The sequence below is a fragment of the Trichechus manatus genome, unplaced genomic scaffold (genome assembly GCF_000243295.1).
Source record: "Trichechus manatus latirostris isolate Lorelei unplaced genomic scaffold, TriManLat1.0 scaffold00131, whole genome shotgun sequence".
In the NCBI taxonomy this organism is placed as follows: domain Eukaryota; kingdom Metazoa; phylum Chordata; class Mammalia; order Sirenia; family Trichechidae; genus Trichechus; species Trichechus manatus.
In genome coordinates, this window is record NW_004444067.1 from 3,913,618 (window position 1) to 3,924,003 (window position 10,386).

The 10,386-nt window shown below is 42.5% G+C and overlaps 1 long non-coding RNA gene across 1 annotated transcript; it reads right to left on the minus strand.

Moving 5' to 3' along the window:
• Positions 1-4,589: 4,589 nt before the first annotated feature.
• LOC111822118 (uncharacterized) lies at positions 4,590-6,659 on the minus strand. The gene is made up of 3 exons (XR_002825395.1): positions 6,543-6,659; positions 5,566-5,679; positions 4,590-4,644 (listed from the first exon to the last, which is right to left on the minus strand). It is a non-coding gene; the product is annotated as an uncharacterized LOC111822118 (long non-coding RNA).
• Between the last annotated feature and the right edge of the window lie 3,727 nt (positions 6,660-10,386).

Consider the following 10,386-nt stretch of genomic DNA (forward strand, 5'->3'; position numbering starts at 1 on the left):
TCCGACAGAGTGCTAGAAGATGAGCCCACTAGGTCGGAAGGCACTTAAAATAAACAATGGGCACAACAGTGGACTAGAGTAAACCAAATCACTGACAACAATTGATGGATAAATACCCCCGCTCTCTCCCTCCTTGAGAGGGAGCACATGCTATGAGGTGCATGCTCCACATGCTTTCTGAGAATTCCTCAAAACAATAAAGTAATTGGTGCCCCACATTGATGACTTCCATCAATACCAAAAAATCAAATACAGAACTACCATGTGACCCAGCAATTCCATTCCTAGGTATATACCCCAAGACTTGAAAGTAGGAGCTCAAACAGATACATGCAACACTTATGTTCACTGCAGTATTATTTCCAATAGACAAAAGATGGAGACAACCCAAGTGTCCATCAATAGATGAATGGATCAACAAAACATGGTACATACATACAATGGAATACCACTCAGTCATAAAGAGAAATAAAATCTTGATGCATGCTATCACATAGATAGCCTTGAAAACATTGTGCTGAGCGAAATAAGCCCATCACAAAAGGCCACGTATTGTATGATTCCAGTTACGTGAAATATCCAGAACAGGCAATTTTATAGAGACAGAAAGCAGATTGGTGGCTGTCAGGGGCACGGGGAGGAGAATGGGGAGAGACTGCTAAAGATATGCGGTTTCCTCTTGAGGTAATGAAAATGTTCTAGAATTAGTGGTGATGGCGTCACAACATTTTGAATATACCAAAAGCCACTGAACTGTATAGTTTTACAGAGCGAATTTTATGGTATGTGAATTATATCTCAATTTTACAAAAGGAGAAAAAAAAAAAAAACCCTTCATCAAATGCATCATCTGTGGAATTCTTTCTTTCCCTGCTTCAGTCTGCCGGCCACCACTGCTTCCTGGTGCCACTTCCCAAATAAACTGCTTGCCTTTGAGCACCTGTCATAGGGTCTAATTCTGCAGGAATGCAAAGTAAGGTACAACCCATCTCACTCTCATCCTAAGGTGGGAGGAAGAGTGCTCCATGCTGCTAGCCTGGGAGGTGGGTGGGGAGCGGGGGTGTTACAATACCCAGACTATTCCCTCCAAAGAAACTCCCTTGGTAATATTCACCCTCTGGGAATCTTCAGTCCTTTTGTACCCTCAAGATTTGCAGCCACCATTGTTACAAGGGATGGCCTAGCACCTCGCTTTAGAAACTGGGGCTTCTTATCTTCCTGTTGCTTTGCTGAGCCATAAGGAGTCCCCTTATAATATCCTATGCGAAGTATAGGAGTAGTGCAGCAACACCCAGGAATTCCACAGTGATGTCAGGGCTGAAACTTCAGGGAGGGAGTTGAAGCCTCCTGGGCACTCTTTTCGTCCCCCCTTCCTTAGAGGTATTCACCACCCTGAATTCGATGCTCATCATTCCTGTAGCCCTTCCAGTTTCCAGTCTGGTGTATTTCTAGGCATGAGAGCTTAAACACATCATCCACTATTGGAAATGAGTATCCATAGAGGAAGGATTTCAAAATTAGACTTAACAAGGACCAGATCTCATGCATTTTAACATTTCATAAGGAACCAATCTATTTCATTATGGCCTAATTTACTTGGCCTAACGAATTCTCTCTCACAAGTGGTGCTGACAAATTCAGTGGGCTTTATAAATCATTGATCAATATCACATTTGTCATCAATTCACTCTAACTTTGGAAATAGTCCCAGGAGCTAATTTTGTATTGCTTCCTGCAAATGATCCATAATTCATAATTAACATTTCCTTCAAATGTGACAGGTATTTCATTCGGTAAAATGGCAAAGTGTGCTGAACACAGAAACACACAGAGATACACACTCACATACACACACAAGCACACACTCACATACACACACAGGCACACACATGTACACAGACACACAAACACAAACACACTCACATATACACAGACACACATGCACATATACACACATACACACACTCGGATACACAAACACACACACACACACACTTCCCTCTAAAAGCAGGTTGTTCTCCAGTGGAGGGGCATTGCCAGCAACTCTTTTAAGGATACTCTAAGGGGACTAAAACCAGCATTTAGAGAAACATTGCATCAGAGAAACAGGAAGCTGCAGGAGAATTCCCACTGCTTATTTCAGCAAAAATGTGTTAGTTTAAGTTTTATGATTGTTGCTGGTATGTGACCTAGAATAGCTCTTTTGTCAAAAAACTGAGATTTATTGCAGGTGCTCAGGTAGGTAAATTGAAAGCTCAGGGAATTTTTAATACCATAAATTTCTCGTCTGGCTTTGGAATAAATGGGATACAAAACCTTCAGCCCTTTCCTTGTGGCCCACGAAGTTATGCATGGCACCTTCTGAATGGCAGCAGCAACAGCAGGGATGTGTTCAGTGCTGAAGGAGGACTCATCTGCTATCCCACTCGGAGCACTTGAACTCCTTGAAGGTATGCGAACATATCTTTAAAATATCTGGCTGTATTTTGAACTCAAAGGGAAAAAGTTATTATTTAACCCTCAGAAAATGTAACAAGTTCTTCCTTGTTAAAACTGTAACAGTAAAACCACTATTCCTCCTTAGAGGATGGAAGGCTGACTGCTAGGTCATGTTCTCCAGAGAAACGTTGCTGCTCTGTAATTGAGAGCTATGTCGTAACAGACAGAAAACGTGTTAAAAGTGGCAATATCTGGATCAAGTGCACTACACTTTTACCATACTTTTCACGTTCAGAAGCAACTGGATAATCTAGTCAATTAGTTCTTAAGACCTTAGAAATATCCTTTCTTAGAAACATAATGATGTTAAAAAAAAAAAAAAAAGTTGCCATTGATTTTGACTCAGAGCAACCCTGTAGGACAGAGTAGAACTGCCCCACAGGGTTTCCAAGGAGTGGCTGGTGGATTTGAACTGCTGACCTTTTGGTTAGCCAAGCTCTTAACCACTGTGCAGCCAGGGCTCCAGTGATGTTAATGGGGGAGTAACAATTCGGAAAAGGAGGGTGAGAATGGTTGCACAACTTGAAGAATGTAAGCAATGTCACTGAATTGTACATGTAGAAACTGTTGAATGGGTGTATGTTCTGCTGTGTATTTCTCAACAACAATTACAAAAAGTAAAATAAATTATTAAAAAATAATAAACTATTACCACCACACAACAGTCAACTTTCCATCTTGTTCACCTCCAGCCAGGCTAAAAGCTTATACTCAAAAGCTACTGTGGTCAGTAACACAATTGTTGTTGTTAGGTGCCATCACGTTGATTTTCAACTCACAGGGAGCCTGTATGACAGAGCAGAACTGCCTGGTGGAGTTTCCCAGGCTGCCATCCTTATGGAAGCAGATTGCCAGTTCTTTTCTCCTGCAGAGCCACTGAACAGGTTGGAACTGTCAACCTTTTGGTTAGCAGTCAAGCACTTAACCATTGCACCACCAGGAATGCTCATCTATTAATGTGAAATGATGGGCATTTCCAAGATAGACAAGGGTTTCTTTCTAACTGAAATGGAGTTCACAGAATGCATTAGTTCCTGGGTAAGTGATACTACAGGAATCATTGAGGAAAGTGACACAGAGACCATGGGCCTGGTTCGAGGGCCACCTGTGTGAATGGACAGGTGTCTCCGAGCCCCATGGCCACGAGGGCTGTGCAGCTGTGTCTTACTGCCCCTGTGGTGCAGTGTTCTCAGTCCATTTGTGCAGAAGGGGGGAGGAGAGACCTGTCCGAGATGCTGGTTAATTTACGAAACTGCAACTGGCTCACCTGTGCAGATGGAGGAGGCACCTGCTTCCTGGTCAAGATCTCAGAGAGACGGACAGGGGATTTTCTCCTTCACCTCATGTCAGCAGCCCCATAGGACAGGGAAGGAAGCAGAGAAGTATAGGGCTGCCTGGGGCTTTGAGGTTCTGTTGTGAACTCTCCCAAGCTGTGTGTTTTTATCTGATTTTAAACACAAGGTTATATTTGGATGAACACACACCACCCATGACTAGATTTCCTCCTCCTCATGGTGACCTCCTTGTACTGACCCTTACTGGCATATAAGGCTTTCATGTTTTTTTATTTCTTTGTCTCCATTCCTCTTACTCTGCCCTTTCCCCTTCTGCTCCATTCTCTTCTCCCCTCACCCCCACTTCCCCTCGTCCTTCTCCCATTTCCCTTTGCCCCTTTCCGTCTTCAGAGAACCCCATGCTGACAACCACTTACCTTGCTGTTGTCTGTTGCCATTGAGTCGGCTCCAATTCATAGTGACCTTATGAACAACAGAACTTAACGTTATCCAGTCCTGTGTCATCCTCATGATCATTGGTGTGTTCGAGCCCATTGTTGCAGCCCCTGTGTCCATCCATCTCATGAAGGGTTCCCCTCATTTTCATTGGCCCTCTCGTTTACCAAACATGATGTCCTTTTCTAAACTTTGGTCTTTCCTGATGACACGTCCAAAGTAAGTGAGCCAAAGTCTCATTTATCAGCCTCACTTCTAAGGGGCATTCTGGTTGTATTTCTTCTGAGACTGATTTGTTCAATCTTCTGACTGTCCATGGTATATTCAACATTCTTCATCAACACCACGATTTGAATGCATCAATTCTTCTCTCTTCCTTTTTTCATTGCTCAGCTTTCGCATGCCTATGAAGTGACTGAAAAGACCACAGCTTTGGTCAGGCACACCTTAGTCATCAAAGTGACATGCTTGCTTTTTAAAACTTTAAAGAGGTCTTCTGCAGCAGAACCCCTTTTTGTTCCCCATCCAAATTGGTCAATGGCTCTGATATACAAAGATATCCAACTGGACTCACTGGCTCAAGGACGGTAGAGTTTAGGAGACAACGCTTCAAAATCCTGGCCTGTTCACACATCTAATGCTCTGAGAGGCAGAAACCTGTGGTTCTGGCTGGGGGAGGTGATAGGGAACCCCCCGCACTGACGCCAGAGAAGCACGCATTTGGAGATCCCACTCCTGAAAGTTACAGATGACACTACAGCTCTAATGGCATTTCAGAGCAACTTAAAAATGGAAAACAAATTCCAGGAACTGTAGGACTCATTTCCAGGAGTAGGTTGCCAACCAAAGAGGAACTGGAAACTCAGCTGAAAAGGCTGTAGTAGACAGATCCCATACAAGAGTTAAACACACTGGACTTGTTTCTAAGAACAGAGCCCAGAACAGTTACTGAGTTGGAAGTTTGGGAGAAAGCTTTAGCCAGGGATGGGCTAAATTCCAACACTGTTATCCAGAAAAAAATTACAGCATTATAAGCTATAAATAGTTATACGGTAGACAGAGGTTCTACCACAGTCATATGGAAAATACTGCTTAAATTTCTGAAACATTTATTACTACTACTCTAAACCAGAAAAATGAGCAGGGCTAAAGTCTGTCTCTGGAATACTCTAAACATTCATATGAAAAGTACAAATTCCAGCCCAAGATTCAGATGATGAGTCTCCATTTTATCAATCCTAGTAGGAGGATGTTTCAAAAGCCCAGATGCTCCACATCACACAGATAGGCAACTCTGCTTGCTCCTACCCTCCAGAGGACAGCTCACTGCACTTACCTGCATCCTCCAGATTGGTGACAGTCTGTCGTGTACATGTGAGATTTCATCGGCTTCCTTCATTATCCAATATTTCTCTCACTTCTTTTCCTTTCAGGAAGTAGACAGCAACCACTGCAAAATTAAATGGAAGCTTTGACTTTCTAGTAGAGAGAAAAAAAGTTCAGGTAATAGCTACAGGCAAAGGATAAAGCAGATGGAATGAAACAACGTGGGACTCTAAGAAATTTAAATACCAAAATAGAAATTACAGGTGATGGCTAGAGTGGTGTAGTGGTTAAGAACTCGGCTGCTAATCAAAAGGTCAGCAGTTCGAATCCACCAGCCGCTGCTCGGAAACCCTATAGGGCAATTCTGCTGTGTCCTATAGGGTCGTTACAAGTTAGAATTGACTCGATGGTAATGGGTTGGTTGGTTGTTGGTTGGCTGGTTTATAATTCACAAGGGTCATTTAAAACTATAAAATAGTGATTGGTTTTCTATAGGTCCTCTCTCCACCTTCTCCTTCTCACGGAAAGACACCGTATACTGAAATGCATAAGGAATCCAAAGCAACCAAACCCGTTGCCGTCAAGGCAATTCTGACTCACAGCAACCCTATAGGACACAGTAGAACTGCCCCACAGGGTTTCCAAGGAGCAGCTTGTGGATTCGAATTGCTGACCTTTTAGTTAGTAGTCGAGCGCTTAACCACTGTGCCACCAGGGCTCCTTCTCTACAGAATCAAGCCCGTTGCTGTCGAATCGATTCCGACTCATAGCAACAGAGTAGAACTGCCCCATAGGGTTTCCAAGGAGTGGCTGGTAGATCGGAACTGCCGACTTTTTGTTAGCAGCCGAGCTCTTAGATGATGCAAATATTTGCTAGTTATCACAGACTCCCTAATCATCATGTGGTGCTAGCAAGCTAAGACCTTGGGATTGATCATTTGGCACATACATCTATGGAGTAAACTTAGGTTTAGACAGGGAACATACACAGTATGTACGTATTGTGCTACCACCCCTTCCGCTGCTCCATTGTTCCAGGAAGCAAAGTCGTGTGGGGCCTTGACTGAGGTGGTTGGCCTGTTTGTTTGGCAGATCCAACGGTGCAGGGGAACGTGCCTCTAGCAGGCCTAGAAGGAAAATGAATAAGCATATTAATGTTTGTTTATTGTGTGCTCTTTTTTTCCTCCTTTCTCCATATAAAATTTGGTTTTCATTCAAATTGTGCCCTAATAAACGGAAGGAGAGAGAGACAATTTTGTCATCATAAACCCACAGTGTTGATGATGATGATTATTTTCGCTTCTCACTGGTTAGAAGCAAATCTAAGATGATGAAAAAAGAGGCTGAATACATCTTTGAAGTGAATCAATTATTATTTAGGAGTTCCTGGGTGGTGCAAATGGTTAATGTGCTTGGCTGCTAACAGAAAGGTTGGAGGTTCTAATCGACCCAGAGGTGCCTTGGAAGAAAGGCGTGGAGATCAACTTCCAAAACATCAGCCTTTGAAAACCCTATGGAGCACAGTTCTACTCGGGCACACATGAGGCACCATCAATTGGGGTCAACTGGACAGCAAATTTTTTTTTTGGTTTAATTATTATTTATAAGTTTAAATTTTGTACATTATTTTAATGTCATCTATACAAGTAAAGTCATTCAGACAAAAATGTGAAGAATTTAATGAATCATGATTTTCATTCCCTCCCAAAATACCACTAAGTGAAGAGTACGTGCATTTTAGTTTTCATTAGTCCCAAATGTGTAAGGACAAAGGGAATGGAAAAACATAAACAGGCACTGTAAAAACATTCCTCCTTCTCATCCTCCTGCTTTGGACTTGGTTGTGGGAGAGAGGTATTGTCAGGTGCTGCAGCAGCTATTTTGACACCATGAGGAGATGAGTCTGGGGATGAGGCCAACACACTGAGGAAGATGGGATGAAAAGATGGAAAGACTTTGTGTCTTGATGACATCATTGACCCACTGAACATTTCCCAGAAATCTCCTTCCTCTGGATTTTTTATGCAACAATAACCTTCTTGTTGTTTAAGCCAATTTTAGTAATGTTTTCTATTACTTGCAGTTTGCAGTGGAAGGGGCATCATGATTGGTGGAAGAGTCATTACCAACCTGGCTGTGTAGATGACACAACCTTCCTTGCTTAAAGTGAAGAGGACTTGAAGCACTTACTGATGAAGATCAAAGATCACAGCCTTCAATATGGATTACACCTCAACATAAAGAAAACAAAAATTCTCACAAATGGACCAAAAAGCAACATCATGATACACAGAAAAACAAAGTTGTCAAGGATTTCATTTTATTTGGGTTTACAATCAACACTCACGGAAGCAGCAGTCAAGAAATCAAAAGACCCATTGCATTAAGCAAATCTGCTGCAAAAGAACTCTTTAAACTGTTGAAAAGCAAAGATGTCACCTTGAAGACTCAGGTGCGCCTGACCCAAGCCATGGTGTTTTCAATCACTTCATACACATGTGAAAGCTGGACAATGAATAAGGAAGACCAAAGAAGAATTAACACTTTTGAATTGTGGAGTTGGAGAACGTTGAACATACCATGGACTGCCAAAAGAACGAACAAATCTGTCTTGGAAGAAGTACGACCAGAATGCTCCTTAGAAGTAAGGATGGCGAGACTATGTCTCACATACTTTGGACATGTTATCAGGAGGGATCAGTCCCTGGAGAAGGACATCATGGTTGGTAAATTACAGCGTCGGCGAAAAAGAAGAAGACCCTCAACCAGATGGATTGACACAGTGGCTGCAACAATGGGCTTAAGCCTAACGACCGTGAGGATGGTGCGGGACCAGGCAGTGTTTCGTTCTATTGTACCTAGGGTCGCTATGAGTCATAATTGACTCCATGGCACCTGACAACAACAACGTTATTATTACAATTGCCCATTTAATATCTTGTTTGGGCACTCAGCATCATTTCCGCTCAGTGGATCATGGCTTCCTAAGTGTGTAGGGAAACCAGCCCTTCTCCCATTCTTAGGTCACAGGCTTCAGGCATGGCACCACCCAGGCACCAGGGTGAACCATGTGACTCAAGACTAGACAATGAGTGCATGGAATCTCCTTGAGGGTTCTGTGCCACTGGTACTGGTTCAGGGATAAACGTGATCTTGAAACATCACAGAGGATAGCACTGGTGGCTTGGGGCCATGAACCCTCTGGTGTGTAAACCTTAAGGCAGCCACAGTTTATGGTGGTGAACAAAGTGTATTTATCTCAGGAGACAGCAGGCTGAAAGTTTTTTGTTTCATACCTAGAGAGAAGCTAAGCCTGTCCCACACTGAAATCAGAGAGAAACCCAGGATTTGGTCGGGGCTGCTGGGAGGAACATGATTTTTTTCCTTATTGAATGTAGACCAAGAAGCCCTGGTGGCACAGTGGTTAAGCGCTCAGCTGCTAACTGAAAAGTTGGGGGTTCGAACCCACCAGCTGCTCTGGGGGAGAAAGATGTGGCATTCTGCTTCCATAAGGGTTTAAAGCCTTGGAAACCCTAAGGGGGCAGTTCTACGCTGTCCTATAGGGTCATTATGACTGGAAATCGACTGCACAGCAATGGGTTTTTCTGTAGGGTATGTAAACCTGGAGAAAGGTCAGCCTGGATCTACAGGCAGCCTGCGTTGCCCCCATGAGAAATGAGACTGTTTGTTGACGGGGTTGACACAGCAGAAGGAAAAGTTGGCAGATGGAGAAGGAGAAACTTTGGTGAACCTCTGGAGAGCTGTTTCTGCAGTCCCAACTCCCCCAGACTCTCCCTTACACAAGCCAATAAATGCTCTTTTGTGTTTAAACCAGATCCAATGAGATTTTTGTCACTTACAGGAGAAATAATTGATGTATCTCATAAAGTCAGGACCATGTATTTATTTTGCTCTCCCTTGTTTTTTAGACATGAGAACAAATTGGGAAAAAAAAAAAAAAATCTGAGTAAACAAATGAAGCCAGAAAGGAAGGCTGGAAGGGCAGATGTAATAAAGCAAGGAAGGGGTAGGCGGAATGATATTTTGGTTTTCATCAAATGGCAAACCTAAGAAAACAGGGAGGGTATAAGCTGGTAGCCTGCTGATATCCGTAAAGAACTTGTTCTGCCTCAGGGGAAGCTACCCACGAAATAAAACGCTCTTTGAGTCTGGCCTCACTGTCCCGTGGGTGCTTTGAAACTAATCCTCCTCCTTTAAAAATCTCATTATTATTTCAGAAAGTAATTTTAATTGGATTGTGAATTATTCGGATCAGTGGGTTTTGATAAATAAGCTGGTTCTAAACTGATACACCAGAAAAACCTCTCTAAAGACAATTAAAAATGAATTGCTTTTCATGCATCAAGAAAGGCCTCAGTGGAGGCTCATATGGGAACCAGGTGGGAGACTTTTATAACCCCAGTATGGACGGCCCACTCCTAAGACTCTGGACCTGAAATTTTTTTTATATTTTTTTTTAATTGTACTTTAGGTGAAGAATTTTACGGAACAAATAGTTTCTCATTAAACTGTCAGTACACCTATTGTTTTATGACATTGATTAACAACCCCACGACATGTCAACACTCCCTTCTCGACCTTTTTTTTTTTTTTGATGACAATATGCATAGCCAAAGATACACCATTTCAAAAATTTCTTCATGTACAATTCAGTGACATTGATTACATTCTTCCAGTTGTGCTGCTATTCTCACTGTCCTTTTCCAAATTATTCCATCACCATTGTCTTCAACTCACTGTCCCCTAGGCTTCCCATCAAATCTTTTGAGTTGCTGTTGTCAATTTGATCTCATATAGATAATTCTTTGTT